This window comes from Callithrix jacchus, chromosome 3 (assembly GCF_049354715.1).
Source record: "Callithrix jacchus isolate 240 chromosome 3, calJac240_pri, whole genome shotgun sequence".
Lineage (NCBI taxonomy): Eukaryota > Metazoa > Chordata > Mammalia > Primates > Cebidae > Callithrix > Callithrix jacchus.
Genome location: NC_133504.1, coordinates 46,276,642 through 46,294,437, shown reverse-complemented (window position 1 = coordinate 46,294,437; position 17,796 = coordinate 46,276,642). Strand labels below are relative to the sequence as shown.

The window sequence follows — 17,796 nt, the reverse complement described above, 5'->3', positions numbered from 1 at the left end:
TTTACATACATTATAATATAAATACATTCAGTTCATAACTTTAAAAAGAATGACTCTTTTAAGGTCACTGTTAAGGCAACAGTCACTCATTCAGAAAGCACAAAGACCGACTATAAAAAGAGGTTAAGTATCATTTTGTCAGCTAAAGCTAAACACAAACCTGCAAATGAACTCAGCATAATCTCTCTATGGGGTAGGTGGTTGTCAGAGTAACTTGTTACAATTCTTGTCATCCCAAGTGACAGACACAGTTCCTTAAAATGCTTTGCCAATTCAAAGTAATCCTGCCTTTAGTCCTAAACCACTTTGTTGCTTTGTTATTCACGTTTTGTTTTTCAAAAAGTTTATTTCAAAAGCTTAATTGTGAAAGTGTTTAAGGAAAACCAGACTCAGCATTTCTCTACACCAGTACTATACATAATATTAATAAAGATTGCTATCAAAACCTGATAGTGTAGGAAGTCAAATTAAGTTAAAAAAATTAAGATATATCTCTCAAAAGTAACCACTATTAAACATTACAAATGAAACATCTGATTATGATATTGTATTGCAGGAATAAATTTGGAACGAGCAAAGAAGAAAAATAACAACTAGTAAAAATTTATCCTTCTCAAACTTTTTTCTTTATTCATTTTCATTTTCAAAATCCTAATGGCAAATAAATCTACATCCTTCAATGCAAAATGTATTTTTGAAAAAACAAAAGTAAAAATCCTTATTTAAGTCGGTATGTATTTCAATCTTTCTACAAAAATGATTCTATTTCTGACACCACAGAATCTAGAAATAGAAAGAATGTGTATGACTCTAATGGGGAGTATTTTTTGAAAACACAAAACAAAAAGTTCAATGGACAGGATAATCATGCGTGCAGTTTTGAAACGGATCACAGAGAAATCCTACTAATTCAGTAATATAATCAATACCTATGTAAAATCAAGGTAAATGAACAGGAAAAGAGAGAACAAAAATAATAATATTACTCTCAGACATTGCAGGTATCCCTTTCTCTCACTATGACCAGAGATACCACCAGTTGGTCCATGGCCTCAGAGTCTTCAGAGGTCTCCATTTGTTCTCTCTCCTATTCCTACCTCTGAAGTCTACTATGACTAGAGGACCCTTCACCTCAAATTTTAAAATACAAATCAGATCACATCATTCCTATATTTAATAGTATCCAGTGACTTCCCACGACATGTATAATAAACTCTTAAGCTCTTTATAATTGATAATAAAGCCTCATATCTGGGACTGCCTGTAAGCTCAACTCATTCTTCCTTGGGGTCTTGTTTTGTCCTTGTTTTCCACTCTGCCTGGAATGTTCTCCCAAATCTCCACATGGTTCGCTCATTCTCACGGTTAGATTTCTCCTCTTATGTCACCTCTGCAGGGAAGCCACAGGATTTAAACTCCACTTCCTCTATTAACAACTCATCCTAACCCAAACTCATGAGATTTTCTTCCTAACACTTAACACTACCTGAAATTTTTAAAAGTTAATTTAATTTTTGAGACAGGGTCTTGCTCTGTCACCCAGGCTGGAGTGCACTGATGTGATCATGGCTCACTGCAGCCCCAACCCCTGGCTCACCTGATCCTCCCAGCTCAGCCTCTTGAGTAGCTGGGACTACAAGCACATGCCACTACATCTTGCTAACTTTCAACTTTTTTTTTGTAGAGACAAGGTTTCACATGTTGCCCAGGTTGGTCTTAAACTCCTGGGCTCAAGTGATCCTCCTGCCTCAGCCTTCCAAAGTGCTGGGATTATAGGTGTGAGCCACTATATCTTGCCACTACCTGAAACTACAATATTTGCTTGCTAGTCTATTGTCTCTTCAGCACTAGAACACTAGAATCTAAGTTCTATTGGAGGAAATACTTTGAATACATCCTATTAACATTGCCTAGAAAAATATCTGGCACAAAGTAGCAATTTTCAGAATGACTAAATGAATCAATGTGTGGCAACCTACATTCCATATTTGACCCACATGATATTTTAACAAAATTTCACATGGCTGAAAATAGTTGAGAAAACAGATATTTGTAAAAATATTTGAATTTCCATCTTCTCAAGAAAAACTGGGGTATCCAGCAAACCTGGATCTATATGCCACATGGTAACAACAGGCATGCACTCTATTTTGGTACTACTTCACTTATTACTATTCACTAATGTGATGTCAGCATTAACTCATTTACTATTATCTACCTAGTTTCCATTGGTATTGAGTTTGCTACCCTAGATTTCCCAAATATATGTTCTGCAACATTTATAGTCCAACTTATTCAAAAGAAAAACAAGAGCCAGGGCCCGTGGCTTACAGTGGTAATTCCTGAGCTTTGGGAGGCCAAGGTAGGAGGATTGTTTGAGGCCTGGCAACACAGCAAGACCCATCTCTACAAAAAATTAAATAATTAGCTGGGCATGGTAGCCCACACTTAACGCCCTAGCTACTCAGGAGGCTGAGATACGAACATCACTTGAGCCCAGGAATTTGATGGTGCAGTAAGCTATGATTGCACCACTGCACTCCGGCCTGGACAACAATAGGAGACCGTGTCACCAAAAAAGAAAACAAAGAAAAATGAGGGCTAGATATGTTAAATATTTAATACAAAATTCCCTAAAAAGTTAGTGGCAGAATCCGATCTATTCCCAGGTTATCTAATTCAAAAATACAGAGCTTCCATTGTATATACCACTTTGTCACATTTTTAAGAAAGAGTTAAATATCTGTTAAACTAGAATCCAACTAACTACATTTGCTTAAAATTTTCCTGCACTTGGGTTAAAGAGGAAAGAGGAAAATCAAAGGAAAACCAACAACAAAAAATCTTTTAAGCTCTTTGATATGTCAGGAATATTACACATGGGTCTGAAAATTCTACCTTTTATATCTATAGAGATATATAATAAGACCTGTTGCACATAATAGTGAATCCAATCATTGCAAAATCGTACAACTAAAGATTTTATCATATTCTAGATTATTATTAGCAGAAATTAGTATATCAAAGAATTTTTATTAGGTTTTTAATGTACTGAAATGGTTTTCTGATTAAGCAAAATACACCATTTATATGCCATTCCCTTAAACAGTATAGTTATTCAGAGATCTACTTGAAACACAGCAAATGTCATAGTCCTTTAAAATGTGTTTTGTTCCAATGTCAAAAATACTTAAAGGTAAAGGAAATGACATAAGCTCCGTGCACCTACTACTCAGTAACCTTATAAAATCATAACACATTGCCATATTATTGTATACATCTATAAGAAATTGATAAATGCATTAGAGACAGTGTTAAAATTGACATGCATAATGCTTCTTGATCCCATTTTCCTCCTCTGTCACAGCCAATCACTATCCTTGTTTTCAGGCTTATCATCTACATGTAAGTTTTTATACTATTAGTATATTTTCAAAGCTGATATAAATGTAATCATACTAAATATATAACAGTATGCTTTTCAAGCTAAATATAACAGTTTAATGAAGTTTTAAAACTTAGAGAAGGAAAAACAGCATGAGATGGAAAATTATTTAAAATTGCCAAAGGTGTCAAAAATCAAAATCTTAGACACACAAAATAACTAGCCTAATCTTTTAAAAGAAAAAATTAAATAAAATCCCACAATTAGGGTCAAAAAATTTGAGATTTGAAATAGAAACTAGCAATCTCTTAACTAAGGCATTACCAGCTAAAATTTATATAATAATATTTCTTTAGGTATTTGGGAAAGGTGTCAGTACTGAAAAGCAGCTGAGGCCCAGCTAAGCAAGGGGTTCATTTCTTATTGGAATAGTATATGCCTGGTCTGAGGCTTCACTTCAAAGTCTCTAGAGTTCAATTAAAACTGGATTAGGTAGAAACAGACTCTTCTTTGGGACTTTCTGTTCACTGAAACTCTACATACACTGACAGCACCTTAGACAGAGGTCTAGCCCTCCAATGAATCAGTTGCCATAGAAACCGTATCATTACCATTGCTCTGAAGTTATGACCTCAACTCCAGAATAGCCTGAAATCTTTACTCTCTTTGAATCTTTACCACCTTGTTTTATTATTGTTAGTATTATTAGTAAATTAAACTTTCAGTTGTTTTAAATAATTTGTTTGAAAGCTGGTTTATTAACTAAATGTTGATAGTGTGTTAGGAGAGAAAGAACTTAGTATTTAATATATATATTATATACACATATTCTATTTCTTTACTTTAAAAAACTTAAACTCATCTTCTTTAAAAGTTTTATCTGAAAATTATGCCTTCTGAAAAGGATATATTATTTTTTCCCAAATAATGCACATATTTCTTCCTTCTGTCCTACAAATAGTATACTATGAACACATAAGAAAATTTCTTCACTTTGTTGCACTTATTCTTAGTAGAGGAAGGCATTTTTGACTTTCCCTTTACCAGTACATTTGTAAAAGCTTATAAATTTATCCAAATAAAACTCTCTTTTGTTTTCTTATCCTCACGAAAGAACAAAAACAGAAAGCTACATTCACTGCCTAACTATATACTCTGATTTATTGAATACCAGGCATTTTTAAAAAGTAAATTTAAAATAGTTAAAGTCAATCCTTTAAGTGAATAGACAGGGAGGTTTTATTTTAAAAAATTATCCTCAATACATTTTAAATGTTTTAAAATTCTTCTTGAAGGGTAAATATTAAAAAGGGACAAAAATGTTTTACCTCAAAAACAAGAAATGTTTACATGGGAACCTGCATATATAACATTAATAAAAGGTATTTTTAAAATTATTATTCCGAAGGTTTAAAACTAGCGCAGCATATCCCTATGCCAAATATTACCCAATTTCTATAGTAGTTTTATTTTCAGACAATTCCATATTGATTTCTGAATATTTTGGTGTTAAGAATAAAATCAGATAATATATATTAATAATAGTATTTAAAAATTCACAACAGAACCATCTTCAAACCATATAGATATATTTAACATCAGGAAAAATGTTTTTAACCTAGTATACAAAATGTAAACTAATCATACCATCCATTAAGCAATAGCACCATGGCTAAGAAAGTCAAGAAAATATTCACTAGATCTCATTTTAATGGAACAGAATTATATAGTCACAGGTTTATGCTTTAATATGGAAAAACCAAATATTTAAACCACCTTTAAAATAAAGACATTGAAAAATAGTTTCCTATGAATTCACCATATGTGCAAATAGGTTTTATTTTACAATAATTATAATTTGAACAAATAAGCTTAATGTAATTTTAATCAATTACTATAAAGTTGCATTGCTACTTATTAACATAGTGTTACATTTTTTTCTGTAGTTTTCTCTGAAGGTAGATATCAAACCATAGCATTTAATTTATTCTAGTAATATTGAACTCCAATTTGTTCAAGGATTTGCTTTATCACCAACCATATGACTTTTAGTTTTAAATTTCAGAGATACATTCTTTAAGCAAAATTTAGAGGTCTTTTTTGAATTTGACAATGACATGTAGTTGACTCTGGTGGAAAAGTAAAGATACTTTTGTTATTAAATATATATCCATGAACACTTAGAATGTCCCCAAAATTGAAAAAACAACAAAAATGAAAGTCATATATATAAAAAAATTACCTCTTAAATTAATCATGTGTTGTTATTTATTTTTTTTCATCTATACAGTATATTTCCCTTTTGGTTTTAAGTACTATGATGTAGTACAGTATCCTTAGCATTTTCATGGGTGACAAATTCAATTAAACATATTCATTACTCTAATGTTCTACTTGGCAGTTTTAGTCAGTATGAAAAATTAAAAATATATAAATAAAATGCTATGTGACCTTTGTATTGATTGGACTAAAATGGCTTTAGCCTGGGTGTGGACGATGGGGCAGTTGGGAGGGGCAAGAGGGGAGCACACAAACACACACACTCTTATGTTTTCTCTTCCAATTACTGAGGGAGATGATAAAACCACAGCAAATGATGTATCAGCTCATTTTATCTTATCGCTTTGGGGCTAGGTGACAATGAAGTTCATATTTCACTGGCTCCCATTGAAGATTGTGAAAATTACTTGCCCTCATGACCTGAAATTTCACTAGAAGACAGAAATTTCTCTTCTGCAAAGTAATGCAATTTTTCAGATGTCAACCTTTAGCCCAGCTTTAAAAATTAATTTCATTTATATTAACCAATGATATTGATATTTTCACACAACACTCTTTGATACATGAAGCACTGACTGGCAAATTGATGTTGCTTTCCATGGGTAAAACTATTTTATTTTAAGCTGCTGTGGCAGACAGATTTACGGCAAACTGAAATTCCCATTTTATAATTTAATATTTGTGCTGGAGTGATGCACCTTTAAGCCCTTGGCCCGTAAATAATTCAGACTCTTTATTTGGTTGTTTTATTTTCAATATTCCTCAGCTTAAAAATAATTTGCATTCTAAATGATGCATCTTAAAAGCCATCTCTTATTCAAATAGCATTTAATATCGATCTTAATGAGTCAAAAGCCAAATGTAGTAACGAAGGAGAAGAACAAAGAGGTATTTATCTATTTCCAGCTCCTTTTAAATTCAGATTTTAAAATTTAGGCTATATCTTGTCTAAATGTTTTTTTTTAAAGAAGGCAAGAAACCAAAATGTACCTGCAAAAGAATATTAAGGGACCATAACAAGGAACATGAATATATTTTATATCTTTTTCAGAGCAGCACATAAGGTGAAAAGCTGGATGGCAAATTTGTAGAGAAAGAACAAAATGAACTTAGATATTTATCTAAATTAAAATACAGATATTTAGGTTTGAAGATATCTTTGAAAATACAAACAAAAACAAAGCCACAATGCCAATATTATTGAGAACAAGCTATAAAAGGGTGTCATCTGATTTTAGTACAGGAGATACTGAAATTATCTTGTATCTGTACGAAAGAAACATTTCAATATAACATTTCAATATTTTAGAGTAATGAAAATGATACTAAAAGATGTATGATCTGGTATCTTTACAAGTTACAACTTTATTACCTTTACCAAGTAAAGAGTTTTGTTTAATTCAAATAATGCCTTGAGAAGATAATCATTACACAAATATCTTTCTATTGTATTAATCAGGTAAGTCAAGCATAAATATGCACATAATTTATACATTCATTTATAATCTTAAAATTAGAAAAAGGCTAAGAAAGCCACTTATCTAATTTAGGTATTTTCCCCTCAAATGGTTTAACACTGCTTTGCTCAAATTTCTATACTCGAAATCATTTTTGCATTTTTATGCCAATAATATTCAAATTTTTTTTCTTCAAAATATTTATATTTAGTGCTTCCTTACATGTATGGTATAGAAAAAAATCTCAATATAAAGTAATCCTTCATAATTTTTTCATTTAGATTGGAAACATTCCTAATTACTTCTCAAAAAGTTGTGACAATAACATGCTGTCATCACAGAATTAAGATATAAAATATTTCTGTCAGGGCTAGGCAAAGTGGATCATGCCTGTAATCCAAGCACTTCAGGAGGCTGAGGCAGGAGGATCACTTGAGGCCAGGAATTCCAGACCAGCCTGGGAAACACAGCAAGATCCTATCTCTACAAAAAATAAAATTAGATGGGTGTGGTGGCATGCGCCTATAGTTCCAGCTACTCTGGAGACTGAGTTGGGAGGCCTGCTTGAGCCCAGGAGTTGTTTGAGGCTGCAGTGAGCTATGACTGCACCACTGTACTGCAGGTTGACAAACAGTGAGATTTACTTTTTTTTTTTTAAGTTTTTTGTCTATTGTTCTACACACTAATTCTCTATAGTCATGAGCTTGCTATTCCTTAATAAAGAGTTAAATTTATGTCACCACTAATAAGAAAACTAATTTTAAATATATTGGAATATTTGATAATATATACTTTAAAACAACCAATGAACAGAAACTCTCTTTATTTTCAACGCCAATTCTTCCTTCAAGAACTCAATCTCTGGTTGGTATCAAAAGCCCTCCCTAAAAAAGTTTTTCACTTCTCATAGAAGTAGAAAGCAAAACAGAGGATACTAGAGGTTAAAAAGTGGGTGTGGGAAGCAAGGAATAGGGAAATAATTGTTGAGGGATACAAAATTACAGTTAGACAGGAGGAATTAAGTTCTAGTGCTCTTTATCACTGTACAATGACTCCAACTAACAATAATATATAGTTTCAAATAGCTAGAAGTAGGATATTGAATGTTCCCAACATGAAGAAACAATAAATGTTTGACATGAATATGCTAATTACCCTGATCTGATTACTATATATTTTATGTATCACAACATCTTTTTGTACCCCATGAATACATACAACCGTTGCTTAAAAATTTTTTTAAATAAAATGACCAAAGACAAAGTCAGAAAAAAATCCCCCCTCTCCCAGATATATGAACTAAATCTTCAAGTTAGAGTAATATCACTTTACAGGTAGACTATTCTTTGTAGCAAATACAACATGATTTAGCCACTGGAAGTTTCTCTGGTACCTAGCCTATTTAAACAAATTAAAGGGAAAACCTTCGTTCATCTTGAAGAAGGTTGCTTTTGTTCTCTGAACACAGCAAGCAAGCAAAATAAAAAGCAAAATGGAAAGGAAAAATTATATAGAACTTGATGCTAAGAGCCTAAAATCCCCAGGACACTTTTTTCCTAATCAGAGGGAAATACTTTTCTACTTTTTAAAAATTAATTTCTGCCTCCTACTGAATATTAAACTTGTTTAGTTGGAGTCAGTTATAAATGAATAGTACAGATTTGTATTCACTTCCATAATAGAGTATGGAACTAAATGCTATGCTCACATTTGCCTTCAGATATAATCTTCCAAAAAGCTATTTTCTTAAAGGGCATATATTTAACAGAACATTATCAATACCACTTAAGTAAGACTTTTGGGGTTAACTTCATTTCATTGCAGAATTCCATACTGTTGCACACTCCCCACTAGATTGAAGTTCATACTTAACAGGAGTTCTTATGAGGCTACATAACTAAGCCTTAGTCATTATCCTATTCACAGTACCTAGTACAGTACTAGAAATACCAAGGAGATTGACTGACGGATGGAAGGTCAATTCAGCTTCATTAAGGATCTACAATTAGGCCAGGTGTGGTGGCTCATGTCTATAATACCAGCACTTTGGGAGGCCAAGGTGGGAGAATCACTTGAGCTCAGGAGTTCAAGACCAGCTGGATAACACAGCGAAACCCCATTTCTGCTAAAAAATGCAAAATATAGCTGGGTGTGGTGGTGTGTGCCTATGGTCCCAGATACTAGCAAGGCTGAGGCAGGAGACTCACTTGAGCCTGGGATGCACAGGTTGCAGTGAGCCAAGATCACGCCTTTATACTATAGCCTGGGTGATAGAGCGAGATCCCATCTAAAAAAAAAAACTACAATCTAAGACTCTGGAAACACATGAACATAAACACAGCAAAAAAACAAAAAAGGGGTAGAAGAGTAAAATGGAAAACTACAACATAAAATTTTTAAAAATAAAATTCAAAGATCAGAGTACTTCCACTTCTGATAAAGACAGAGTAACAGGGCCTAGATTTACCCTCCCGAAACAATATGCAAAATTAACGTAACATACAGAAAAACTGTTTACAAGACATTAAATATCAAGCAATAAAAAACTGATTCCTGAGAAACAGGAAACAAAATTGTGACACCTGCTATTGCCCAAGCACATCATTGGAAAGACTTTGCAGGGCCCAGAGGAGAAAACAGACACTCAGTTAGAACATAATGGTCTCCTGGAGTAGAGAAAACAGAGCTTGAAGTACAGGGAGATCAAGATGTCTAAAGCTTGCAGGGCAGAGGAGCAGATCAGAGACAGCTGCAAAGCAACACAGCTCCAGAGATCGGCAGTCTTCAGCTGAGTAGTGACCAAGCCATGAAAGAAAACAATGTGAGACCAGTGAAAGAATCATCCTAAGAAATTACAATGAACAATACTCAGAGCTCACACAGAATGTAAAAATCTCATGCTTCATGGAGGATTAGACAGACTACTCAAAAGGGTTTCACCACAGAAGTGGGGAAAAGTTAGCCCTAGACTTGATGCTGCTCTGGTTCTCCCTAAAAAATCTTAAAAGCAAGCTCCAGATGGATCAAACTATTTCTAAGTAACTTAACTCTGTCTCAGAACAATGCATTAGAACATTTATACGAATGCAAAAATATCCACCACACAACTGGGTAAAATTCACCACAGCTGGCCTTCAATTCATAATTATGGGCCTGCAAAATAAGCACGACAACATGACCCACATAAGAAAAGAAATTAATTAAACAAAACTCCCATAGAAATGACCATCAACAGAAGTTTTTTAAAAAGACACCAAATCAGACCAAGTCGATTTTTTAAAAATTTTTTGAGACAGAATCTCGCTGTGCCACCCAGCCTAGAGTGCAGTGGCATGATCTCGGCTCACTGCCAACCACTGCCTCCAGGGTTCAAGCAATTCTCCTGCCTCAGCCTCCTGAGTAGCTGGGACTACAGGTGCGTACCACCATGCCTGGTTAATTTTTCTATTTTTAGTAGAGGTGAGGTTTCACCATGTTAGCCAGGCTGGTCTCAAACTCGTGATCTCAAATGACCCATCAACCTTGGCCTCCTAAAGTGCTGGGATTACAGGCGTGAACCACCTTGCCTGGCCCCAAATAGATTTTAGAGCAAAAAATTTTACTAGGGATAAAGAAGGTCATTTCATAAAAACACCATTTCATCAACAGGCTTTAACTATCCTGATTGTTTATTAACTGAATAACAGCTTCAAAACACATGAAGCAAAAACTGAGAGAACTGAAAGAAGAAATGCATAAACCCACAATATAAACATTTCAACATTCCTCTATAATTAATAAAACAAGAAGACTGAAAATCAATAAAGATGCAAAGGAGTTGAACAAGACCATCAACTAATAGAACCTAACTGACATTTAAAGAATACTCCAACACCAGAAAAACAGAAAAGCATATTTTGGGCTAAAATTCAAGTAGCAATAAATTTAAGACTCAAATCATATAAAGTATATTCTCTGACTACAACAGAATTAAATTAAATATCAATAATAGATTTTTTGCACAGCATGGTGACTATAGTTAATAGTAATGTATATTTCACAAATGCTAAAAGAGATTTTAAACATTCTGACCACAAAGAAATAAGTATGTGAGGTGATGAATATATTAGCCTGATTTGATCATTCCATAAAATAGACATTATCAAAACATCACATTGTACTCCATACATACATTATTATTTTTCAATTAATATCAAAATACAAAAAAAAACCTATCTGGAAAAGTCCCCAAATGTGAAAATGTAATAGTACACATCTAAATAACCCATGGATAAGAGGAAAAAAACAAAAAGGAAATTAGGAAGTATTTAAAATTACATGAAAATGAAAAAAAATTAAAAATTTGTGGAATACAGCTAAAGCAGCGCTTAGAGGGAAATTTACAGTGCTAAATGCTTATATTAATGCAAAAGAAAAGTCTCTTTTCAGTGATTTTGACATACCGTTTAGGAAAACAGAAAAATAAGAGCAAGTTAAACCCAAATTAAGCAGAGAAAAAAAGTAATAAAATTCAAAGGAACAGAAAATCAAAAAACAATAGAGAAATATCACTAAAACCTAAAGCTGTTTTCCTTTTTGTAAAGATCAATAAAACTGATAAACCTCTGAACAGAGATTAGCAAATATATAGATATAAATCATGAATATCAGGAATGATAATAGGAATTACCAATATTATGAGAGACGAGACATCAAAACAGATTTTACAGACATTAAAATAAAAATAAGGGGATACTATATATAAGTAGTTTGGACTACATTGATGCAATGAACAGATCTCTTGAAAGACACAAATTTGGCCAGATGCAGTGGCTCAAGCCTGTAATTCCAGCACTTTGCAAGGCCAAGGCGGGTGGATCACTTGAGGTCAGGAGTTTGAGACCAGCCTGGCCAACATGGTGAAACCTGTCTCTACTAAAGATACAAAAATTAGCCGGATGTAGTAGCACTTGCCTAAAACACCAGCTACTCAGGAGACTTAGGCAGGAGAATTGCTTGAATCCGGGAGGCGGAGGTTGCAGTGAGCCAAGATCACACACACCACTCTGCCCTCCAGCCTGGGTAACAGAGTGAGACTCAGTCTTTAAAAAAAAAAAAAAAAAAAAGGTCAGGCGCGGTGGCTCATGCCTGTAATCCCAGCACTTTGGGAGGCTGAGGCGGGTGGATCACGAGGTCAAGAGATCGAGACCATCCTGGTCAACATGGTGAAACCCCGTCTCTACTAAAAATACAAAAAATTAGCTGGGCATGGTGGCACGTGCCTGTAATCCCAGCTACTCAGGAGGCTGAGGCAGGAGAACTTCCTGAACCCAGGAGGCAGAGGTTGCGGTGAGCTGAGATCGCGCCATTGCACTCTAGCCTGGGTAACAAGAGCGAAACTCCATCTCAAAAAAAAAAAACGACGCAACTACCAATGCCCTCTCAAGAAAAAGATTGCATAAATAGTACAATATCTAATATAGTTGTTAAATTTTTAGTTTAAATCTTCCCAAAAAGTAAACTCCAGGCTCATCAGACTACACTGGTAAATTCTACTAAATATTTATGGAAGAAATAGTACCAACTCTATAAAGACTTGTCCAGAATATTAAAGGAGAGAATACCTGCCAACATGTTCTTTGAGCCCAGCATTATCCAGGTGTCAAAGCCAGACAAACACATTGTAAGTAAAGAGGTAGCCTGCACTTATATATTTGTATAATGTCTTTGTCTTGAGACTTAGTGTGGATACCCTACAAAATAAATAGACTAAACATCTTCTCATACAATCAAGAGAAGTTTTTCCACTCCTGCACCCTCACAAACCATCCCTCAATGCACCCACGTTTCTCTTGGATTTCTTTAAAATGTCTACACTACTTTCCTTTTGTAGTATATTCTAACTTGACTTCCTTTGGATTTCAGGAGAGTGGAATTCTTAGCCTTCTCAGTTTACACAGAGTGATTTCAACCCTAATCATTACTTCTATTATTGCCAAAGGACACTGAGGTGTGAGATATAGAGCTAAGCCATTAGAGGTCAGTATCAAACCCACCCTATCCAATCATATAGGGGATATCTCCACAGTATCTATAATCCACCATATGCCCTCTAAACCCTCACATTTTTTTCTTTTTTAAAAATTATTTTACTTATTATTATTGTTACTGTTTTGAGACAGAGTCTTGCTCTGTTGTCCAGGCTGCAGTGCAGTGGTGTGATCTTGGCTCACTGCAACCTCCACCTCCCAGGTTCAAGCGATTCTCCTGCCTCAGCCTCCTGAGAAGCTGGGATTACAGGTGCATGCCACTATACCTAGCTAATTTTTGTATTTTTAGTAGAGACAGAGTTTCACCATGTTGGCTAGATGGTATCGAACTCCTGATCTCAGGTAATCCTCCTGCCTCGGCCTCCCAAAGTGTTGGGATTACAGGCGTGAGCCACTTTGCCTGGTCTAACCTCTCAAATTCAACAGATCCAGCTGTCATTAGTCCAATAAAGACTATTTCGATTAGCAGAGCCACAAACACCATGTAAACAAACAAACAAAAACTTCAGTTATGCTATGTACTACATCTCATTCCTTTTGACCTCCCTCACCTCTCAATGAACAACTTCAATTGACTCTCTCCCTTCTGCTTAGTCAGATAGGCTAAAATCTGCCTTAGAACAGGTTCTCCTCATCTTTTACCATTTTCACAGACATGTCTTATATTCTATCCATGCCACACAACATAACACTCCTTCAATCATGCCATGTACTTCATGCGTAAATGTCTCCCAATGTGACATTTGCAATGCAGCCTCTTTCAACATGCACCACCAATGAGGTGGTAGCAGTGGTTGTATTAAAGTAGTAGCAGATAGTAATAGTGGTAGCAGCAACAAATACAGCTTACTTAGAGTTCATTATATCCCAGGATCTATGCTAAGTGATTAATTTCAGTTAATCCTCAAAATGGCACCATAAAATCAAAGTCATTTTCACCATTTTATAAATTAGGAAACAGTCTTTGAGAGGTTAGATGATGTAGTCAAAAATCACATAACTAGTTAAGTAGCGTAGCCAAGTCTATCAGACTTCTGACATTATGCTCTAAGCCACTATATAATACTCCCACCACAGAGAACTTCTCATCCTTAAAACCCAAGCCAAGATTCTGTAAAAGCTCTGACTTCTCAAACAGATGTGCTACCACAGTCTCTTAGGAATTTGTAAATGTCTCCCATCAGTAGATGATTACTGAAGGCAGATACTACACAGTACTTATTTTAGTAATTCCAGTGCTATGGTACATCACAGAACTCAATAAATGTATACTCAATGAATTAATGATAAGTAACAATTTCAGTTGAAAACTGATTCCTCATCTCCCACTCCATGCTTCTATGGTTTCAAAACTGAACAGAAAAGAGAGATCTTTAGGCCTTTAAATATAGCAAACTGTATATTTTAGCTCCTGGTAAGGGCACTGGGGAGGCCATAATCAAGGTTGGCCAGATTTGTTGTACCTGGAGAGAGTGGTTCAAATGACTTTTCATAAGTACTAAGAAACTGGGATTTATTATTTAGATCATTTAAAAATAAAAAAGTGGATGCTTGTTATGAACTGAATGTGTCTTTCCAAAATATGTTGAAATTATAACCCACAATGTGACAGCAACAGAAGATGATTTGAACTTTGGGAGGTGAATAGGTCATTAGAAGAGAGCCCTCATGAATGTGATTATAAGAGATCCCAGAAAGCTCTCCAGCCCTCCTTCCACCAGGTAAAGACACAATCAGGAGTCAACAGTCTAGGGACCCACACCAAATCCCACCATGCTGGCATCCTAATCTCAGACTTTGAGCCTCCAGAACCATGAGAAATAAATTTCTGTTATTTATAAGTCACCCACTCTGCGGTACTTTGTTATAGCAATCCAAATAAAGACAGTGCTTTTTGAGGAAAAAAGAAAAACAAAAACCTATGAAGAGTCACTGTTCTGTGATTAATTGTTAGAACCTAAAAGAAATATGTTTCTGAACACCTTCACCTCCCTGCAAAAAGGGAACAGGTAATAAAAATATGTAATATGAATCTGCTATATTATCTAAAAATATTCAATTCTGCTTTAGAAGACAAGGAAGCAAATGGAATAGATGAACCCCAAAAGAAATATTAAACATAAAAGAATAACATAATAGCTTCCAAGATGTAGGCAAAAAATCATAGGCTATGTTAAGTATAAGTAATGAGCAAGGAAATAAGTGGCACCAGAGAGAAAGACAAAATTCCAATGATGTTAAATATGCACAGTAAATTTAAAGTTTGAAATCTGCAAGACCTGTTAAAGACAGAGTACACCGAATGTATGATGGAACAAAAAAGTTATATTTACAGATAAATGGAAAGACCAACTCAAGATACAATCGTGCTACCTCTATGTGGGTCTCTCATATTTCTGTAGATCTTAAAGTAGTAATTGCCATCTTACATGAGTCACTATTTTCAAGAATGTTTGTATAATTAATAGCCTTAGAAGAGACAGTATCTCAGTGGGGAGCAATGGGCAGGTTTGCTTACTGTCCAGTACAAGAAAGGTAATGATGCTCTATGGGGCAGAGACAAGATCTTACTGCCCATTGTGAAGATTTTAGGTTCTCTAAGGTTCCTTAACAGAGATGTAAACTCATTGGGGACACAGTGTCCACCTGGGCCCCTTATATTAATCTGTTTGTAATGTCCTAACAAAATACTGTAGACTAGGTGGCTTAAACAAAAGGAATTATTCCTTGACGTTCTGGAGGCTAGGAAGTCCAAGATCCAATTGTCAGCCAGTTTGGTTCCTGGTGAGGGCTCTCCTGGCATGCAGATGACTTCCTGCTCTCTGTCTCTTCACAGAGTGCAGAGAGAATGTCTCTTATCTCCTTCTTATAAGGCCAAAGTCCTAATAGATTGGGGCTGCACCCTTATGACCTCATTTACTCTTAATTACCTGCTAAAGACTCTTATCTCCAGGTTCAGTCACATTGGGGGTTAGGGCTTCAACATATAAATTTTGGGGAAATACATTTCAGTCCATAGCACCTCCAACAAGTCACTCCATGCAATTTGGGGATGCAAGGGAAATAGACACTAACAAGACGCTTACTTTGCTTGTGCTGTAAGTCTTCGTCTCTAACCTCTGTCCCATGTCTTCTGCGAGCATCTAAGAAACTGTGGCAAGGTAAATTGTTGGCTTGCATGAAGGTTAAATTTCAGAGCCATGGTTGTTTTTTTGTTTTTTTTTCCAGACCAAGTTTCACTCTTGTCACCCAGGCTAGAGTGCAATAGTGCAATCTTGGCTCACCGCCATCTCTGCCTCTTGGGTTTAAGTGATTCTCCTGCCTCAGCCTCCCAAGTAGCTAGGATTACAGGTATGCACCACCACGCCCAGCTAATTTGTATTTTTAGTAGAGACGGGGTTTCACCATGTTGGCCAGACTGGTCATGAACTCCTGACCTCAGATGATCCACCCGCCTTAGCCTCCCTAATTGTTTGGATTACAGGCGTGAGCCACTGTAGCCAGCTCCTTTCATAGTTCTTGACACTCTAGATGATATCTATGGTTGGCCTTAAATTGGCCACCCATAGATAATACCCAGCATGGCCCCACTCTGGCCCCTGTGGGTTTTATGTGCACAAAAATGTAGGAAAAAACCCATAACTATTCAGCAGGTTAATTGGTTGGCTCCAGCTATGAGCAGGGATAGCTGCTACTGTGTCTGTCTAATAGAGCTGGCGTGTTTCATTGGACCAGAACACCTTCCTTCCGTAGATTCCCTTACTCAAACCTCAATTCTGGTACTTGTAACATCAAAGAAAAGCAGATGAAGCAGAAAAAGAGACAGGACATATAAATGTTACATGAACCAGGACTTAAGTACTCTGATGTTTCTACCTGCTTGCATTCGATCCTAAGTACATTAACTTATCCCATCTCTCTTCCATTTCTTCTTATTGCACATGCTAAATTGATTTAATAAATCATTTGTTTTGAGAAGCTTATTTGATCTGTGAGCTCTTCTGTTCTGTGAAATCTGGGATAACTTGCCTGGTAGTGTACTTGGAGGCAACATTACATCAGGTAATTTCCCACAGAATAGGTTTATAGCTAACCTTTATCTCACCTAAAACAATCATTGAAAAAATTATACTAGGCCACTGGGGAAAAAACAGGAAGCTAAATAATTCATTTATTAAGCCAGTATAATGTTAATGCTGAAAACGTAAAAAGTGATAAAGAGACTATCAAAAAGGAAAATAGTAGAGTATTTTTATCATTGAATAAAGATGCATCTTAAGAAATCTATTAGCAAATAGAATCCAGCAATGTATTATAAGAAAATATTTTCCTGGATTGCAAGAGTAGTTCAAAATCAGGAAATCCACAAGAGGAGATCTACTCCTTACATCAACAAATTAAAAGGAAAACATTATATCATCATTTACTAGAAGCTGAAAAGCATTTGATCAAATTCAGGAACCACCACTAAAGAAAAAAAAGCTAGTAAAACAGGAGTGAAAAAAATTACATAAAATAAAAACGTTTTACCAGAAACCAACAATAAATATTAGATATGTGATCTGGGGTTAATCATGTAGGCTCTCACCTCAAATGTTTGTTGTAAATTAATTAATGTAGGTACAGCTAGTAAAACAGTGTGGCA

At 35.2% G+C, this 17,796-nt stretch overlaps 1 protein-coding gene across 6 annotated transcripts in view; it reads right to left on the bottom strand.

The window, feature by feature from the left end:
• The window catches only part of LRBA (LPS responsive beige-like anchor protein), a 772,728-nt gene that overhangs the window by 232,646 nt on the left and 522,286 nt on the right, over positions 1 to 17,796 (bottom strand). The gene's annotated exons all lie outside the window — the stretch shown is intronic.